At 38.4% G+C, this 13064-nt stretch overlaps 1 protein-coding gene and 1 pseudogene across 4 annotated transcripts in view; one reads left to right on the forward strand and one right to left on the reverse strand.

Moving 5' to 3' along the window:
- The first annotated feature begins 2879 nt into the window (after window positions 1-2879).
- LOC148730802 (uncharacterized) overlaps window positions 2880-13064 on the forward strand; it is a 31848-nt gene continuing 21663 nt past the window's right edge. For 2 of the 4 annotated variants that reach the window (XM_088760932.1, XM_088760934.1), the window contains exon 1: window positions 2916-3043. The gene's annotated coding sequence lies outside the window, so the exon portion shown is untranslated. Of the gene's footprint in view, window positions 3044-13064 lie in introns of all 4 variants that reach the window. The other 2 variants (XM_088760931.1, XM_088760933.1) reach the window with 2 other exon arrangements.
- Window positions 7806-9815, reverse strand: LOC148730803 (uncharacterized; annotated as a pseudogene).

A 13064-nucleotide genomic window follows, 5' to 3' on the forward strand; every position in this document is an offset into this window, starting at 1 on the left:
GATTTTCTCGTCCGAAAAAAAATTGTAGACCTCCAAAAGTAGTTGACGGCATCTTTGAAGTTTGGTGGCTCTTGCGAAAAGTTTGGTGGGTCAAAAAAAACCTTCGTACTGAAAATGGTTTCGCGTTGACAGATTTTTTTGCAAAACATACAAAATTTTGCGTCGTGCAAACAGGCCCTATGTCTACCACATTGCTTTACGCCAATTAAAAAGTGCTACGTAACGCCTATTGTGCATTTTTCTGCACAGGAAAAACCAAACGGAATTACTGATTGTGGCCCTTTAGGGCCAGAATAATAGTTACGATTTTGTCTCTGACGAAGAGGCGGCAGGAAGCATTTTTATAGCCTACGGGCAGGTCGTTGTTTGGTCTCTTCTTGCAACGTTGGAGAGAGAGCGTTGCGTGACGAGTTTAAATTAGGTCTGTGGAGGGGACTGCAGGAAGCGTGGTGTCACTGCAGTTTATTATTGCCAACAATTATTCAGACACCAGAATCAGTTACAAAGTGTCTCATTTGAACCCACATATCCAAAAAAATAACTCCTGCATGCGTAGCATGCCTATGTTTGTTAATAGTACAGGTATGTGGCAAGCCAATTGTAGCAATATTCAATACTAAAACTCAATTTCAATTCAATGAAATTCAATGAAATTCAGTTTCAGTTCATTGAAATCTCATTTATAACTTTCACGGGTTTATTACGAATCAACTTAACGGCCTGCTCCCAGTTGGCTTGTTAGCTCAATTGGTAGAGCGCTGCACTAGTATCGCAGAGGTCAGTGGTTCGAATCCCGTACAGGCCTGATTTTTTTCAGGTCTGATTTTCGCTATTGTTTAAATAGCGCTATCTACTGCGAGGATCGTGCATCATACGAAATTCAGTCTCAGTTCATTGAAATTCAATTTCATTGTGTTAAAAGGGGAAGTACCGGAAAATAATCGATCATGCTGCTGAAAATATATTCCCGCTCGGGATGAGATATTATTTGTTCGTCGCCTCGAGTTTTCTCTCGACGGGAGAGTTGATAAAAACAGCCGTCAAGTCGTTTGAAATATAGATTTTTAATGAGCAACTGTATGAAGTTTACAACCCTTTAGGAACCACGTATTGCGGAAAAGGTTACGAGGAGAAAAACGATTTTGCAGTAAACGGCCGTCAAGTGGTTTGAAATATAGATTTTTAATGAGCATTCGAACAGTAGGAGCAAGACAATTCTTACATGAAATGAGTTTCCGAAACCACAATCAAACCAAACTAAGCGAAAACGCCGTCATTACGCTGGAGATGTGATGCAAATTCTGTATGAAACATGATCTATTTTTTTATGATTTGAAAATATGTTATTGAAGCTAGAACGCGCTCTTTTATATATCAGAACACTGAGAATGAGACCCTTCCTTAAGATAACAACTGATTTATTATAAAAATTGCGATGCTTGATATTTCTCGCTTCTGTGCTAACAATGATTGATTCTCAGCCGCTACGTAATATACAGGAGATTTTATTCCGTAGGCATTACTGTTGAGATTTATTCCGTATGCATGCCCGTTGAGATATAGAACACTCTCTTACGTTTCCTTATCCTTCAAAGTCTATGTGGCTTTTAGTGTAATTTTGGTAGCAAATGTATTAGCTTTAATTTAGTGAGATTGATGATTTCGGCAATCGGTGAAGTTCAGTACAAAGACTGCGGGATTTCTAAAGCAGTCGTGCTCGCAATTTTCCCTTTCGTAAACGGCCGTTGCCATTTCCGATAACAGTCGTTGCCATTCGTTAGGGACCTTAAGAAACCACGACGGCGACGCCAAGGAAGACTTCGATTAAAAACTGAATTTCTACTCTTAGTTAGAATTTCAAAAATGGCTGCAGCAGCTTACTGTCTCATACAGCACCACAGCTCAACTTCAGGATGACGTTTAAAGTAGCCGTTGAGTTCCAAATGAAAATTAAAATAATTTGCCGTCGTTGTTTCGGTTCGCAGACGGCGCAAATTTTGGCGATTTCACGTTGTTGTTTTGCATAGGACGGATAACAAATGTACAAAGTTTCAAAACGCACGTGCTCAGCTATTATTCTGCCAATTAGATCTCTTGTTTTTCTAGTTGCCGTCGTCGTCGTTTCTTAAGGTCCCCCCCCCCCCCCCATTACAAAATGGCAACGGCTGTTTCGACAATTGGCAACGACCGTTTCAAAATGGCAACGACCGTTTCAAATGGCATAAATCGAAAGCCACAAAAAATCTATAGTCTTTAGGAAGACAGCACGTAATATCCTTTGCATCGCAGTTCGGATTCTGTCGATCATATAAAAAGGACCTCATAATATAAGTTGAGTAAAGCTATAATTTTGAAAAATGTTTAAAATTTTGCGACAACCGTAATTTTTCATCTTTCTCGTAGCACACTCAGGTGAAAACAAGTAGAGGGCAGAAAAAAAGGTCTGGTGTCTTCAAAGTGTTTTTTTTTTCTGTTTAAATCTTCCTTATCTTACACCTTGTAGACTTTGAAAAATAAGGAAACATAAAATAGTGTTCTATATCTCAGTAGGTTGTCATGCATATGGATTAAAATATCTTGTATAAAACGCAGCGGCTGAGAATCAATATGTTAGCACAGGAGCAAAGTATATCAAGCATCACAGTTTCACGATCACAGTTTTTATAATAAATCAATTGTTATCTTGGAGAAAGGCCCCATTCTCAGTGTTATATTGATATATTAAAGAGCGCGTTCTGGCCTCAATAACATATTTTCAAATCATAAAAAAATAGATCATGTTTCATTCAGAATTTGCATCACATCTCCAGCGTAATGAGGGCATTTTCGCTCAGTTGACTTTGATTGTGGTTTCGGAAACTCATTTGGTGTAAGAATTGTCTTGCTCCTACTGTTCGAATGCTCATTAAAAATCTATATTTCAAACGACTTGACTGCGAAATCATTTTTCTCCTCGTAGCCTTTTCCGCAATACGTGGTTCGTAAGTGTTGTAAACATCATACAGTTGCGATTTATGATAAACGGAATCCTCACCGAATAAGGGTAAGCGCTTGATGTTTAAACATGATTTTCATCCTAAATAGGGGATGATGGTGCAAAATTGATGAAACATTTCACTCTTGTGAGATGCGCTAAAGGTTATCTTGTTTTTATGCGCTTACTTTTATGCACCATTATCAAAAATGGCGTCTTTAGGTCCAATATCAAGAGACCATTTTGTCCTTTAGTCTCGCATTATGATCACGAATCATCAAGCTCGTTGAGTCTTAGTTCTCATGAAAAGCTAAGATACTAAAAGAGCTTTTCGAAAAAGAAACATGATCCGTTTGCGGTAAAATTTGCCACCGATGAAAAAAAGATGTAAAAAGATATCGATACCATCTTGCTCAAACTTTATTACGCGATACTGACATGATTCAGAGGTACGTGCAAATTCTCTACTAAAGGAAAAAAAAAAAGTTACTTTGAATAAAAAGGAGATAAACATGCTTTTCATCAATTAGCCTAGCCAGCGTCCGAGTAGAATATCGTTTTAAAACTAGTAAAGATTGTTTCTACTGTGTTTATGACCTCTTGTTTTCTATTACCAAGTATGTTACTAATATGGTTTAAAATTTTTGGAGCTTAACTTTCATTGTTTATCTGCGGCCACACAAATGGCCAGCAAGTGTGTTGCGTTGTGACATTTTTCGGCGAAAAGCTGGTAATCCGTTTCTGAAGAACACCTGAAATTCTAAAAGAACCGTTTTTTGTAGTATTAAGAAACTCAAAGTAATCTTTGCGAAATGTATCTTCAAAATTTCGAAATAACTGCCATCTTTGCATTACAATATTGCCGCTAAAAGTTGCTTACCACCTGCGCAAAATATAGTAACGGTCAGACAAACGCTCTCGTTTCGATTTTGGTTTGCATCGAATACGTCGCTAAAACAACCATAAAATACCTTCAAATACTAGGAGTATTTCTTTACGATTGATTACTCTTGAGCCTGTATATATGGCAAGCCAATGGTAGCAATATTCAATACTAAAATTCAATTTCAATTCCATGAAATTCAATTTCCATTCTATGAAATTCAATGAAAAATGAAATTCAATGAAATTCAATGAAACTCAATGAAATTCAATGAAATTCAATGAAATTCAATGAAATTCAATGAAACTCAATAAAATTCAATGAAAGAAAAAAAATACATTCAAAATTGCTTCTACTCTGCGAGCAGAGCCTTTTTAACCCGTTCTCGAATCGAAAAGGGAAAAGGGCTCTGCCGACATGCTGTTGTTGCTCGTTTGAACATGCGCGGCGGTTGCCTAGAAACTGATCCTTCTCCACGCCCCCTTGATCCACTGTGGGCGCAGATTTGGTCATCTCTTTACATGAAAAACAAAAGCGTGCACACCAAAACCGGTTTGACTTGAGGCAAAACCGGCTTGAGTAGCCCGGAGTTTGGGCTTTCGGCATTTCAAAGCAACAACAGGATGTCTGTAGAGCCTTTTCACTCAGAGGGTTAAAAAGAAAAAAAGAAGGAGAAAAGAAGAAAAGGCCTGCTCGTGGGGTAAATTGCTTCCGGTTAGTGACGGGAAATGATAACTAGCATACGGGAACTTTAAGGCTTTATGTTTTCTCACGATAATTTTAACTAGCATCATGGCGGACGTAGAGCCAGAATTTGACATGTTAAAAAGACTTACCTGAATTTTTATCGTCAGTGCTCGATAGGACAGAGCAGTGTACACATAATAATGAAACGGATATCGATAACTTGCAAGCACAATCTGTTGTTCTCGATCGAACCGTTAGTCTTTTGAGGGCTATTTCCTTAGCTGACATTCAGCAAGATCGGATCGTGTGAGAATCTCTAGCTACTGCTTTTGCATAAATACTACGGGCTATTGAAAATCATCTCAAAACTCTAGCAGTAAAACCTTCACCAATTTCTCGACGTAAATGTAAAATTCTCAGAACAGCAAATCATAAAAGAACACAGTTCTATATATCTCTAGACACTTTGGAAGATCTTCTCAGACTTGAATTTTCATTGAAAAAAGTTCTTGGTTGTTTGGTGTGTCTCGTTGGACAATTTATTGTAGAGTACAATGATTTCTAGCTCATCGCTCTGGTTAATGTTTACAGTACAAGTAAAACGAGTGATGAAACGTCCCTTTCAGATGTTTTGACCATATGGCACATAGTCGAGGGGGTGGGCTAAAGGTGCTACATTTAAAGGGGTTATGTTTTGTTGGACTTGGCCAGTATCGTGGGTGTCATGTCGACAATGGACTTTAAAGACTGGGCCTAAATTGTTGTATTTCCAGCTGAAACTGCATAAGATGTTTAAATTTATATTTGAATGACATTAAATTTTGTTAGACATTTAAGAATAAATATTAGCGAGAAAAATACACAACGTTTCGATGACTCCATGTCACCATTCTCAAGTGAGAAGAGAATAAAAATGAATAGTTAATTTATACCGTACGAAGGTGACAAATGTAAAAAGTTAAAAAATTTTTTTTAAATAAATAATTGCGCGTGTTCAGTTCATAAATGTAAACAATTAAATAAATAGTTTCACGCGTATGGAATCCGATTGTTTGTTCAAAGAGGGCTTCATCTTCTTTATGAAGAGCATTTCATGAACTAAACAGTCCAGTTTCCCGGTGCACTTTTTAAGTACGTTGAAATGCTTGGTCAGATCGCCGATGGTTTGTAGGCCGTGGTCGTTCTGTAGATGTTTGCCGACGGCCGAATTACGGTGCTCATTAATACGTTGATGTAAATGTCGGCTGGTGTACCCGACGTACTCTGCATCACCCAGATCACATTTATAATTATATACAACGCATTGTTGGCTAACTATAGGAGGTTTAGGCTCACGTACTCTGAGATATTCACAGATTTTGCGACTCTTGAACACGGGATGAAGGGTGTGATCGATTTTGTTGCTTAGATCTGATAATTGCCTTTTCACTGCGTCAGCTGACTCTTGTTATTTAAAAGGCAAAACCACTCGGTGAACAGCACTTTCGTTGATGGATAATTGAGCTTGCACTCCAGGGTTTTCCGACCTAACTGAGGTGACAAAGTGAGAGATGGTGGAATTGATGAGGTGGTCGGGATACTTGAGGTTTATAAACATCATCTTTAGATGATCACATTCAGATTTGAAGGACTCCCATGTGGACGACAGGCGGAATGCACAATTCAACATGGTCTTAAGTAGTGATTTCTTGTACCTTTTATCGACGTGGCTCTGGTGATGAAGCAATAGGCCTGTGTTTGTTGGTTTCCGATAAACACTAGTTTCTAGTTTACAGCCTTTCTTGAGCACTTCCATACCGACAAAAGGTAACTTGTTTCCAGATGCTAGCTCCATGGTGAAGTGTATGGACGGATAGCAGTTATTCAGCGGTGATAATAAATCTTCTGCTGCTGGTACACTTGTGACGATACTCAACTCAACACGCGCAATTATTTATTTAAAATTTTTAACTTTTTACGTTTGTCACCTTCGTACGGTATAAATTAACTATTCATTTTTATTCTCTTCTCACTTGAGAATGATGACATGGAGTCATCGAAACGTTGTGTGTTTTTATCGCTAATATTTATTCTTAAATTTACATTTGAAATGTATATTAAAACATGTTGAGTTGCAAAAATAGCTTTTTTGGACCAGTTGCATTATAGAAAGGACATTTTTAGTGGTGCCTTATAATTGTGCTACACAAGGATTTGTCAAAAATAATAATGCAACGGTTGATTTAAAATGGGATTTTAAGAATTGTGAAGCTTTCCTGTCTGCTAAAAGTATTTTCAGGTGCCAATGCTCATACAGTCATTGCACTCATAACAATTCATGGGAAAGAATGAATTCATAGGTAAAAGTATTTGGTTACTAAGTTGTGGCATGTTTTTGGAAAATAGGGGAGGACATAAGTTGTGTTTTAATCGTGAATTAGCTATCTATGTCTGTTAGCAAAGACCCAAAAATTGAAGAAAATTTTCAACAAAAACACCTTTTAATTTGTTGTTAGACACAAGAACTTTCACTGCTTGATTGTAACATTGTATCTGCTGAAATGTGAGGATCATACCCGTGATATCAAAAATAGACAGCTGCTTAAGTAAAAGAGTTTCTGTTCTAAGGTACCTAAATAAAGCTGAAGATAAAGTCATTTTTGATACTGGTGTTGACTTCCGAATTTTTTTGGGCAATCAGGTAGTCATATCAAACCCTGTTGCATGTTCATTTTGCATTTGATTAATATTGACACTCAATTGTTAACTTTACTGCCTGCACATCCCACGTAGCAATTGAAGATGGCCAGTGATTTACCAAAAAGATATAGTGTTCTTAACTGTTTTCAACACTCTCCTTTACTATCTGGTGAGTGTTATTGTAGATATCTATGCCCACTTGCATCGATGACATGAGTGGATCAATCCGCTTGAAAACTTTGGCTTAAACTGACTGATGTTCAACTGCTAATGTCACTGGAGGAACAACATCGTCACATATGGTGAACGATCCTCGCAGTAGATAGTGCTATTTAAGCAATAGCGAAAGTCAGACCTGAAAAAAATCAGGCCTGTACGGGATTCGAACCACTGACCTCTGCGATACTAGTGCAGCGCTCTACCAATTGAGCTAACAAGCCAACTGGGAGCAGGCCGTTAAGTTGATTCGTAATAAACCCGTGAAAGTGATAAATCAGATACAAGTAAATATATGAAGCTCATATATTTTGAACTGCGGTATTAGATACATATGGTGAACGATCCTCGCAGTAGATATTTTCGCTATTGCTTAAATAGCGCTATTTTCGCTATTGCTTAAATAGCGCTATCTACTGCGAGGATCGTTCACCATATGTATCTAATACCGCTGTTCAAAACATATGAGCTTCATATATTTACTTGTATCTGATTTATCACTTTCACGGGTTTATTACGAATCAACTTAACGGCTTGCTCCCAGTTGGCTTGTTAGCTCAATTGGTGGAGCGCTGCACTAGTATCCCAGAGGTCAGTGGTTCGAATCCCGTACAGGCCTGATTTTTTTCAGGTCTGATTTTCGCTATTGCTTAAATAGCGCTATCTACTGCGAGGATCGTTCACCATATGTATCTAATACCGCAGTTCAAAATATACGAGCTTCATATATTTACTTGTATCTGATTTATCACTTTCACGGGTTTATTACGAATCAACTTAACGGCCTGCTCCCAGTTGGCTTGGTAGCTCAATTGGTAGAGCGCTGCACTAGTATCGCAGAGGTCAGTGGTTCGAATCCCGTACAGACCTGATTTTTTTCAGGTCTGATTTTCGCTATTGCTTAAATAGCGCTATCTACTGCGAGGATCGTTCACCATATGTACCTAATACCGCAGTTCAAATTATATGAGCTTCATATATTTCCTTGTATCTGAACAACATCGTTGTTGCTATCTTCAAATGAAGATGGCCCATCTGAGTCAACATCATAGAACTCCAGGTCGTCAGCCGTCTTATTGCCCATGTACCGAGGGGTTGTCTTCATTTAACACTCCATTGACCCACATCTGATATGGAGACCAATGGTTTGATGTCCTTACCTTGTGATGGTTACCTTGTGATGGTTACCTTGTGATGGTTACCTTGTGATGGTTACCTTGTGATGGTTACCTTGTGATGGTTACCTTGTGATGGTGACCTTGTGATGGTTGAAGGCCCCCATATATTCCTGAAGCGCAAGGTTTATTCTTGTTAGGAATGTCAAATGTAGCTCAAATATATCCGTTGCGTTGTCAACGTGAGCAGGCCTGTATCCTCCATTGCGTAAAACACGTAATAGAAAAGATGACACACACACCTGAAGACCTCCCTCCAGAGTCTTTCAATTCTATGATTTCTCGTGGAGGGACAGGAAATGAAACTCCCTCTACCTTCACCTCTTGCTTCCACCATGGCATCACAAGCTAATACATTTCCACACCATAATCCATAGGAATACGTGATGGCCACAACCCATCTTTTTCAATTGCTTTCAGAAAGAGTTCCAGAACAGTTTGTGAAAGATTGTTATTAATACATCTGAGAAACACAACTCTTCTAGAGAAACCATCTACGCATCCGTGGATTACAAAGCCCCAACGAATGAGAGAATGATGACCATTTAAATGCCAAAGAGAATTTGGCCATGGGACGGAGTATTGCCTACGAGAAACAACAGTTCCCCACCTCTAGGCAGTATTCCCTGAATCCACCCTTGCTAAGGGTATGTTCGTCTGGTTGTTAATCCATGACGACCTAAATACTCCAAGACTAATATATCCGACAACAAACTAGAACTTGCAGTGCCGTTACAAGTCATATGATTGCACTCTACGGTAAATTGTCCAACGAGACACACCAAACAACCAAGAATTTTTTTTTCAATAAAAATCCAAGTCCGAGAATATCTTCCAAGGTGTCAGGAGATAAATAGTACTGTGGTCTCTCATGATTTTCCGTTCTGAGAATTTTAAATTTATGTCGAGAAATTGATGAAGGTTTTACTGCTAGAGTTTTGAGATAATTTTTAAAATCCCGTAGTATTTATGCAAAAGCAGTAGCTAGAGATTCCCACTCGATCCGATCTTGCTCAATGTCAGTTAAGGCAATAGAACTCGAAAAAAGACTAACGGTTTGATCGAGAACTACAGATTGTGCTTGCAAGTCATTGATATCCGTTTCATTATTATGTATACACTGCTCTTTCCTATCGAGCACTGACGATAAAAATTTAGGTAAGTCTTTTTCCATGTCAAATTCTTGCTCTCTATCCGCCATGATGCTAGTTAAATTTACCGCGCGAAGATATAAAGCCTTAAAGTTTACGTACGCTGGTTATCATTTCCGGTCACTAACCGGAAGCAATTTTGAATGTATTTTTTTTTTTCATGATTCTCTGAGAATTCATAAAAACCTTCAGAGATCATTAATTTCACCAAAAATACCCTGAAATGAGCAAGAAAATAATTTTGCAACATACTCGATGGCTAAGTAGAGGGTCTGAATGAAGTTAACCGATCAGCGACAAAGGGCGAAAAGTATTTAGCTGACTACCGACAAAACAAACCAAAAAAAATTACCCATTAGCGACAGGTAAATACTAACTGAAAACCGACATCGTCCGACATTATCGATATTTGTATTCAGCATTATAGCCTAAGAGGTAGCCATTTTAAATTTAAGATTCAGTTAATGATAGAGTTTCCTGTCATTAAATTTACTTTATGATCGGGCAGGAGTGTGAGCTCATTACCCAAACAGTGTACGGCATTCGAGCTCACGATTTACCCAACGAATATGAATAACTAGCCTGTATTTTTACTCATCAACTCATATTTACCCCGACAACCGACAAAGATGGAAAAATTTGACCAACCACCGACGTGATTCCCCCCCCCCCGCCCTTCCCAAATTCAGACCCTCTAAGAACAATCGACAGATTATTCACTTGTAATAAATTTCACTGCGCGACTGCCCATCAAAAGTTTTTAAATAATGAGTGGGGAGACAAAAGTCTCCGTTCCTCCTGTGCTTAAATCAAATATCATTCTACAAAATTAAATATCATTCTACAAGATTTTGTCAATTATGATAATTCCACGAGATAAAGACTTCTGTCACTGACAAAGAAACCACTTCTTTGAGAATGTGTTACACTATGCAATTCAAAATTTATACCGCAGTTCAAAATTTTATACCACAGTTCAAAATTTATGAACTTCATATATTTCATTATATCTGATTTATCACTTTCACGGGTTTATTACGAATCAACTTAACGGCCTGCTCCCAGTTGACTTGTTAGCTCAATTGGTAGAGTGCTGCACTAGTATCGCAGAGGTCAGTGGTTCGAATCCCGTACAGGCTTGATTTTTTTCAGGTCTGATTTTCGCTATTGCTTAAAATAGCGCTATCTACTGCGAGGATCGTGCATCATATGTATCTAATACCGCAGTTCAAAATTTATGATTAAAACAATAAAGCGACTAACAATAACGATAATACAATGATCTAATTAATTTACAGGAATACGCTAACTTAAACTACAGTACACTAAAACTATTTACAAGATTATTACTATTAAGATTAAAAAAAAGGTTTTTTTTTTTTTAGTTCAGTTCGGTTGGGTTTCACCTTACGCCCGCGTCCGTGTTCTTCTCTTGTCCACAAATCACCACGCTCCACCAACAAACAGTGCCCTGCCAAACCAAACTCCCGTTTCTCCAACCAGGTTCCTGTCTCACCAGTTCTCAACTTTGCTCGTTTCCTTCGTTTCAACTTTGCTTCGTCTTCTGACAACTTTGCAGTTTTCAACTTTTTACTTCTCGTACTTGACTCGCTCAGACTTGTTATTGAATTAGTTACTATCTCTTCTTCCTTTAGCTCACAGTCTGGTAGATTCTTTGCACACCCGTTCCCCCGCAAATGGTTTTCTACCGTGAAATGGAACGATTGTTCTGAATGAATTTCTCAGAAATGATACTGTGCCGAGTCTCCGTTGACTCAAATTTTTCCACGCTCTTCGCTCGTAACTCACAAACCTTCACCTCACTTCTCCAAAAAAAAACCACCCAATTCCTTAAATACACATGGACGCAAGGTGCCCGAAAAGAATGAAGAAAACTATTTGATATACACAATAAAGGTTAATTACACAACAGTTTACACAAGTGAAGAATAAAAATTACGTAACAGATACAAATAATCACGAACTACACTGATCCTAAGAGAATAAAAAAAAATAATTTACATATAATAAATAAATTCCTAACACTTCCATGACACCTCCCCCCTTAAATAGCTATTTTTTGGGGACATGGAAACACAAAAATAGTGCTTAATTAAAGATTACATTAATATACTGTACAGCAATATGAGGTATTTACGCCCTACTAAGGGCATCTACGTTACAATTTTGCTTACCACTCTTATGTTCTATTTTTATGTCGTACTCCTGTAAGGTAATGCTCCACCTTAATAGTTTCCTACTCTTGTCGCGAACCTGATTTAAACACACAAGGGGATTGTGATCCGTTTGCAGCTTAAAAGTGCGGCCATATAAATAATAGCGAAATAGCTCTACAGCCCAAACAATTCCTAAACATTCTTTTTCTGTGGTAGACAACTTTTCCTCTCTAGGCTGTAACTTTCTATTAGCATATGCTATGGGGTGTTCCTCCCCGTCCTGATCTTTCTGACTTAAGATGGCCCCAAGACCTCTATTTGACGCATCTACTTGCAAAATGAACTCGTCATTCCAGTGTGGTGGCCTCAAAACAGGGGGAGTCTGCATTGCAACTTTCAAATCCTGAAAAGCTGATTCATGATTAGTACTCCATTGAACCTTAGAGGGATTTTTACCCTTAGTGAGGTCGGTAAGGACAGCAGCCCGTTCCGAAAAATTTGGGATAAATTTCCTATAATACCCGATTAAGCCAAGAAAAGATCTTACCTGCTTCTTAGTTTCTGGTCTGGGATATTCTTTAATGGCTTGAACCAAAGCTGTGCGGGGCTGAATTCTATCACCTCCAACTCTGTGACCAACAAAATCGACCGTTGACATCGCGATCTTACATTTGGACGGCCTAGCATTCAGTTTGCACTCTCGTAAACGTTGTAAAACCTGTTGGAGCTCAAAAAGGTGTTGGGGAAAAGATGTTGACGTATCAACCTCGACATCATCAATGTAGGCATCTGCAAAATCTAACCCCTGCAAGACTTTCTCAGACATCATCCTCTGAAAGGATGCTGGAGCTGTTTTCATACCAAATGGCATAACTAAGAACTCATACAAGCCTTTGGTAGTAATAAATGCGGACTTTTCGATGGTAGAGGTCTCCAAGGGAATCTGCCAGTAACCTTTTGTGAGATCAATTGTACTAATGTACTTAGCAGAGGCAATCTTCTCAATCATACGTTCCATGGAGGGAATAGGATAAGCATCCATCTTTGTGACAGAATTCATTTTTCTGTAATCAACACACAGTCGTATTGTACCATCTGGTTTGGGAACAATGACAACAGGGG

This window comes from Stylophora pistillata, chromosome 5 (assembly GCF_964205215.1).
Source record: "Stylophora pistillata chromosome 5, jaStyPist1.2, whole genome shotgun sequence".
Taxonomy (NCBI): Eukaryota; Metazoa; Cnidaria; class Anthozoa; order Scleractinia; family Pocilloporidae; genus Stylophora; species Stylophora pistillata.